The sequence below is a fragment of the Vicugna pacos genome, chromosome 14 (assembly GCF_048564905.1).
Source record: "Vicugna pacos chromosome 14, VicPac4, whole genome shotgun sequence".
NCBI classification, from domain to species: Eukaryota; Metazoa; Chordata; class Mammalia; order Artiodactyla; family Camelidae; genus Vicugna; species Vicugna pacos.
This window is the reverse complement of record NC_133000.1, coordinates 62,472,487-62,479,857: the sequence shown is the minus strand read 5'-3', so window position 1 is coordinate 62,479,857 and position 7,371 is coordinate 62,472,487.

Here is a 7,371-nt window from a genome sequence, read left to right as displayed (position 1 = left end):
TTGGACATACCATGAGGAAAAGACGTCCATCACTTTGAATCACCGAAGTTTGGCTCTCATAGTTGAAGCACACTTACTACTCACTTGTTCACACTTGAAATTCCTTTGAATACAGGTAGCCCTCATTTTGCAAATGCAAACTGAATCCGTGAAAAGTGATTTTAAGATTCCATGAGAGAAATGATGATGGCGTCTTGATCTTTAAAATTTTTGTTGAAACATTAAAAACTCTCTGTGTTGGTTGTAAACATAAAGGGAAATAACGAAAATAGTAAAATAATATGTATTTAATATACTGTAATTTAAAGCATTAGAAACATTGAAAATGAAAGGGTTTCACTTCTTTATGAAAAAAAATGTTTCCGGAGTAGTTTGGACAGAGCTTCCTTTCTTCTCATTGTGGACCTTACAACACGCACGGAGGAAGCACCTGTCCTTGCCTGGTTGAATTGTCAGACTCACGGCTAAGCTTGGAGCAGCTTTCAGCCTTGTGCTCCTTGTGCCTCTGATGTCATGAAATATCTCCAGGTATTCCTTTAATGTGAAGGGCTTTGGCCAGCATCCCTTCCTCTGGGACATCTTTATCTTCAAAAAGTTAAAACATAGAACTACCGTACGAGCCAGCATCCCATTTAGGGTATATACCCCTAAATAATTGAAGTCAGGACCTCTAAGCAGTATCTGCATTCTCGTGTCATTGCTGTTCTGTCTACAAGAGCCAAGTTATGGAAATAACTGACATTTCCCCCGACATACGAGTGGATACAAACATGCAGTATATACACACACAATGGAATATTTTTTAGCCTTAGAAAGGAGAAAATCCTGCCAGTTGTGACGACATGGATGAACCTGGAGTGAAGCAAGGCAGTAACAGAAGGATGCACACTGTGTGATTCCACTTCTGTGAAGTTCTAGATAGTCTAATTCAAAGAAGCAGAGAGTCGAAGGGTGGTTACCAGGGGCCAGAGGGAAAGGGAAATGAGGAGTAGTTGTTCAGTAGGGGTAAAGTTTCAGTTATGCAAGATGAATAGTTCTAGAGATCTGCTACACAGCATAGCGCTTATAGTCAACAACACTGTATCATACACTTAACAGTTTGCCAAGTAGATAGATTTTATGTAAGTGTTCTCACCAAAAAAAAAAAACAAATCCCCAAAGGGACATGAGGAAACTTTGGGGGTGTTGGATATGTCTATTACCTTGATTGTAGTGATGTTTTCATAGGTATATACGTGTATCCAAACTCATCAAGTTGTACACATTAAATATGTATGGTTTATTGTATATCAATTATACAATTAAAAATGTTTTTAATAAAACCTGTTAAATTCAGAAAAGGGAAAGTGAATTTCCTGGAGAACCTCAGAGCTCTGCTGCTGCTTTCGGTACCACATGAAAGAGTCGCTTTTAGTCCCTTTCTCAACACAAATCTTTAAATCTGTTCTTCAGGGAGTTATTCCCATGATCAAGTATTTGCCCAGTTCTTGAAGTCAATGAAAACACTGCTTTCACTAATATTTACTTACTGCTGCTAACAGATCTAAATGTTGAGTGGCAGCTGGCCACCTCAGCATCCACTGGGAGTTTTTATCTTCTTTTAGAAATGAGTTTGTTTGACTATGTCATCCCAGACTTTCTTTATGATAAGTCAAGATATTTGCTCATATAAATATTTTAGGAAGCAATACAAGGAGCCTTGGAAAGAATTCTCGAAGAGGAGGTAGATTTAAGTCCAGATTCTCCCCTTAAATTCTTTCTTCCTGTCCTTTAAACACAGTTCCCAAAGTACTTCATTGGTGCAATCTCTCCAGATTTGAAGTGTCTTCTAGAGGGGCCTAAAATGGGCCCTCCCAGGGGCTGACAGAGCAGCCACCCTTTGTGTAGAATGCGGCACGTGAAAGGACATCTCACTTCCATTGTTGTGCAGGGCTGTGTTGTGATGGAGCGTGGGAGGAGGCATTCAAAATGATCCTCTTGGGATTTTGAAGAACCTTAATTATGACAAAAGTGGTATTTTAACAATTCTTTCAACAATGTGGGAGAAAAAGGAGGCTTTGTGCTCAAATGACTTATTTCCTTGATTATTCTAAAGGTTCACTGCATGTGGAGAGGGTCTCTCCCCATGTGAAGCAGAGCACTTGGGCACTCGGGGGAAGGAGGCAGTTCTGTGTCCCCAAAGGCAGATTAGCCACAAGGTTGTGGTTTAATGAGAGGAACAATGCACAGGAGATCAAACTGCGTAGTCGTGATTGTAAACTTTATGCTTCCAAATTCCCCCACGCTTTGGAGTAGATGAAGTTCAGCGCTTGCCATCTGTAGAACAAACAGTAACGGTTCCAGCTGTGTCCTCTCCTATACAACCTACCTATTCGTCCAAAGAGCTGAGCATAGAAGGTGTCAAATTCAAATAAAAAGCACATGTCCTCTTTTGACAGATCAGGGGACATCTTGGTGAGGTGGATGGGCTGTGTGCCTTCCCTGATGAAGTTACACAGCAAGTCTGAATTCGTTGATTGGAAAAGGGGCAGTGCCATCAACTTCAGGGAATTTAATTCTTAAAGGATGCTCTAAAATTCTGAAAAGAAAATGTAAAGGAAAAAGAGGATTAGCAATAAAGCTATTAGTAAGTAAATGTCAAAACCAGGAATCATTAAAATGAATTCAACAGATATTTAATAAGCAAATACTTTGTGCTGGGCAGGGCTGCTCTGGATGTTTGTGCAGAGTGTAAACTGCACAAAAGCACCTGGCTACCTGCAAAGAAACTAGAGACAAGAAAGGTTTTTGGCTCTGAGGGTAAAATGGTGACCCCCAGAAGACAAAGTCTCTTTCCTATCAGAGCTCACTTTTCAGTGGGGGAGGCAGACACATTAATAGATGTATATAACAGTGTATTGGTTGTTACATGTGTGGAGAGCCCTGAAAGATTCTTTTAGGAAAACACATTCAGTCCATAACACACAGTAAATATTCATAATGATACCAAAAAAAAACCCTGATACACAAACAGACAAAACAAAATCATCATTGGTGAGTATTGGAAGATAAGAATGGATGCCTAATGGTAAAAGGTTCTTGAAGGCTTTAACCATATCTTAACTCTTTTTTCTGTATATATTTATTTTTTATTTGAAATATAGTCAGTTTACAGTGTTGTATCAATTTCTTGTGTACAGCATAGTGCTTCAGTCATACATGAGCATACCTATGTTTGTTTTCATATTCTTTTTTACCATAAGTTACTACAAGATACTGAATATAGTTCCCTGTGCTATACAGTATGAACTTGTTGTTTATCTATTTTATGTATATTAGTTAGTATCTGCAAATCTCAAACTCCCAATTTATCCCTTCCCACCCCCTTCCCCCACCGATAACCATAAGTTTGTTTTCTATGTCTTGAGTCTATTTCTGTTTTGTAAATAAGTTTGTCTGTCTTTTTTTTTTTTTAGATTCCACACATAAGCAATATCATGTGGTATTTTACTTTCTCTTTCTGGCTTACTTCACTTAGAATAACATTCTCCAGGTCCATCAATGTTGCTGCAAATCGCATTATTTAACTCTTTTTTGTGGCTGAGTAGTATTCCATTGTATAAATATACTGCATCTTCTTTATCCAGTCATCTGTTGATGAACATTTAAGTTGTTTCCATGTCTTGGCTATTGTAAATAGTGCTGCTATGAATATTGGAGTGTAGGTGTCGTTTTGAATTAAGGTTCCCTCTGGTTATATGACCAGGAGTGGGATTGCTGGATCATATGATAAGTCTATTTTCAGTCTTTTGAAGAATGTCCATACTGTTTTCCATAACAGATGCGTAAAACTACATTCCCACCAGCAGTATAGGAGGGTTTCCTTTTCTCCACAGCCTCTCCAGCATTTACCATTTGTAGACTTTTGAATGATGACTATTCTGACTGGTATGAGGTGATACCTCATTATAGTTTTGATTTGCGTTTCTCTGATAATTAGCGATATTGCACATTTTTTCATGTGCCTATTGGCCATTTGTATGTCTTCACTGGAGAATTGCTTGTTTAGGTCTTCTGCCCATTTTTGGATGGGTTTTTTTTTTTTAAGTTGTATAAGCTGTTTATTCTGGAAATTAAGACCTTGTCAGTCTCATCTGTTGCAAATATTTTCTTTTATTCTGTAGGTTATGTTTTTGTTTTGCTTATGGTTTCCTTTGTTTTGCAAAAGCTTATATACATTTAATTAAGTCCCATTTGTTTATTTTTGCTTTTATTTCTATTGCCTGGGTAGACTACCCTAGGAGAACATTGCTAAGATTTATGTCAGATAATGTTTTGCCTATGTTTTCTTCTAAGAGACCTATAGTGTATTATCTTATGTTTAAGTCTTTAAGCCATTTTGAGTTTATTTTTGTGTATGGTGTTAGGGAGTGTTCTAACTTCATTGACTTACATGCAGCTGTCCAGTTATCCCAACACCATTCGCTGAAGAGACTGTCTTTCTTAGAGCAATACAGCCAGTCCCTGGACACAGGGTCAGACCTCAGATTTAAGTAGTGTAACACATGTTCATGTGGTTTCTGTCTTGCAGTGCTTAGAAATCCCATTTACACTATGGGCTTGAGAGAAAGCTCTTTATTGCTTAAAGCAATAGGTCTCATTCATCAACATGCTACCACTTTTCCCATTTTAAATGAAACTGTAGCTCTCTTTGTGTACCAAAAATTTCCTAAGAAACTTCCATTATGTAAATAAGATTTCCCAATCCTTTAAGTGCATTGGACTTTCCAGTGTTCTAGAGAAACTGATTTCTCCAAGTTTAAATTTAAAAAGTGTGTCTTTCAAGATACAAACAGTGACAGCTACAGAAGTATACATCAAACATAAAAAGGCATTTCTTCCATTATGTAATTTTCAGAAATGGTCATTTTCTTACAGGCAAAAAAAAAAAAAAGACTAATACAGATTTTAGCTGACTGGGAAAATCTTGAATTTTGCTAATTTATGTCACCATTGTTCCTTTTCTTCTCTCTAAAAATGGCAGCAAAAATTAATAAAATTGTGAAGCTCTGCAAGATAAAATAAGGTTACCATGGGGAAACATATACAGAGTTGCTAATCCTATGCATTTAATTGGTTAATTGATTGCTTTCATTATATTTTTAAATGCAAGAAGAATGACATTAACTTCGGGATACCACAAGAAGCGGGAAACCTCAGAAGTGACCCTATTTGTATCCAGAAGCTCACATCTCCCATTAGCCTTTGCTCTCTCTGGTTTAAGAGAGTTAGCTGCTTGCAAACTAAACAGAAAAAGAACATCAACTTGCATTCTCAGTGCTCTTAATTAGTGTGTCTTACAAATCAATAAGGAAAAACAAATAAATAGGAAATATGTGCAAGGGCTATGAAGCGGCAGTTTGCAGAACAGGAAAGCCAATGGTAAATAAGCACATCTCACTTATGAAGGGAGAAAGAAGGACTAAACAGTCATGTGATGCTGTCTCACACTTTCCTAACAGACTGGCAAAGAATTAGAGGTCTGACAACAGAGACCGGGTGAGGACGTGGTGGGAGCCCCACTCACCGCTTGTCAGATTAGAAACCGGCATGTGTACTTTTAAGGAGAACTTGGCATCGTCTAAAAGAGGTGAATATTTTTTCTTTCTTATTACAACATATTTCGAGTATGTAAAAAAGCAGGAAACTATAATGAACATCTATGTATCTACCACCCAGCATGAAAAATCCACACTGAAAAAGTCCTGAGTGTTTCTCCTTCCCATTCTTCTTCTCCTCCTCCAGGCTGAATTTGGTGTTTGCCATTCTAAGGATTATGTTACTATTTATGCATGTGTCTACACACCAAGTCTTTGAACTTTATATAAGTGATTTTATATTATACATTCCTACCTAGAACTTGGTCGTTTTATTTTGTTTTGTTTGGGCTCACCATTATCTTTTTAAGATTTATCTGTATATTCATGATATACATGACTATAGTTTGTTCATTTTTAACTTCTTACAGTGTTCCTTTGATAAATACACTGTAACTTATTTTTCAGTTCCCTACAGATGATCAAGTAGTTTCATTTTTTCCAGTTTTTTAATCTATTATAAATAATACTGCAATAAGTTCTCCCATGTAGAAAGTTCCTATGAAAATGTGGGTGAGTTTTCTGAGTGTGTACTAGACTCTAGTGTGGCATAGACTAGCTCAGACCTTCTCAGCCTTTAATGTGCACTTGAATCTCTCTTAAAATGCATATTTTGATTCAGTAGGTCCGGAGTAGGGATAGGAATTCCGCATTTCTAGCAAGTCCCAAGGCGATGCCAACGTGGCTGATCTGTGGACCACCTAGGGGATTTATAGGATCTTATAGCTGTTTGCTTTCCCAGACAGCTCCTTAGTACATCAGAGTGCCCACCCATCCATCCGTAAGCCAGTAGTCTCCTCATACACACCATCAATGGAATTGGCCTCCTTTACTTTTTAATACTGAATGGACCATTTACCATAATATACCCTCCCCAATCAACTAAATTTACCATTGCAATGTTTTTCAGAGATGCAATGAGTTTCTCTACAGTCTTAAAGTTTCCATAAGACGCACCTTGATTTTCGTGTATAGATACATTATATGGAAGCCTTGGCCAGGCACTGCCGCTGGGCTGTCACTGAGCACATGCAGTGCTGCAGTAAGAGGTTATGATGACAATCATCAAGTGAACAAAATGCTTTGTCCCCTGTCTTATATTTTATTCTCTTCACTGTTTAGTGACATTTTGTTGTTGTTCTTGTTGTTGTTTTGTGTGTATGTGTGATAATAATAAAAAAGTAATTTGTGCACTTGGCAAAAAAAAAATTAAACTGAAAAATAATGAAAAGTCAATCTCCTCCTCGTTGTATATATGAGATTGTAGCACTCTTCTGTTTGAGTTTCTTGCCCTCTTGCCTGGCTTTGAGGAAGCAAACAGCCATGCTAGGGAACCCCATGTGACAAAAAAAATGCAGGCAGCTTCTAGGAGTTGCGAGTGGCTCCCCCAAGCCCCCAATAGTTGGTGAGAAGGGAAAACCCTCAGTCTTACAACCACAAGAAAGTAAATTCTGCCAACAACCATGTGAATTTGAAAGCAGATCCTTCTCCAGTCAGAACTTCAGATGAGAACGCAGTCCTGCCTGCCACCTTGGTCCTAGCTTTGTACAGAGCCTAGCAAAGCCTGATTCCTGACCCACGGAAACTGTTAGATGATAAATGTGCATTGTTCTTATTACCAAGTATGTGATAACATTGTTACACAGCAACAGACAATTAATAGTACCCTTCCGTAAATGGTGTACGTATGCAAAAGACTTAGACTTTATTTTCCTCCAATCTTGGAAAGTATTCA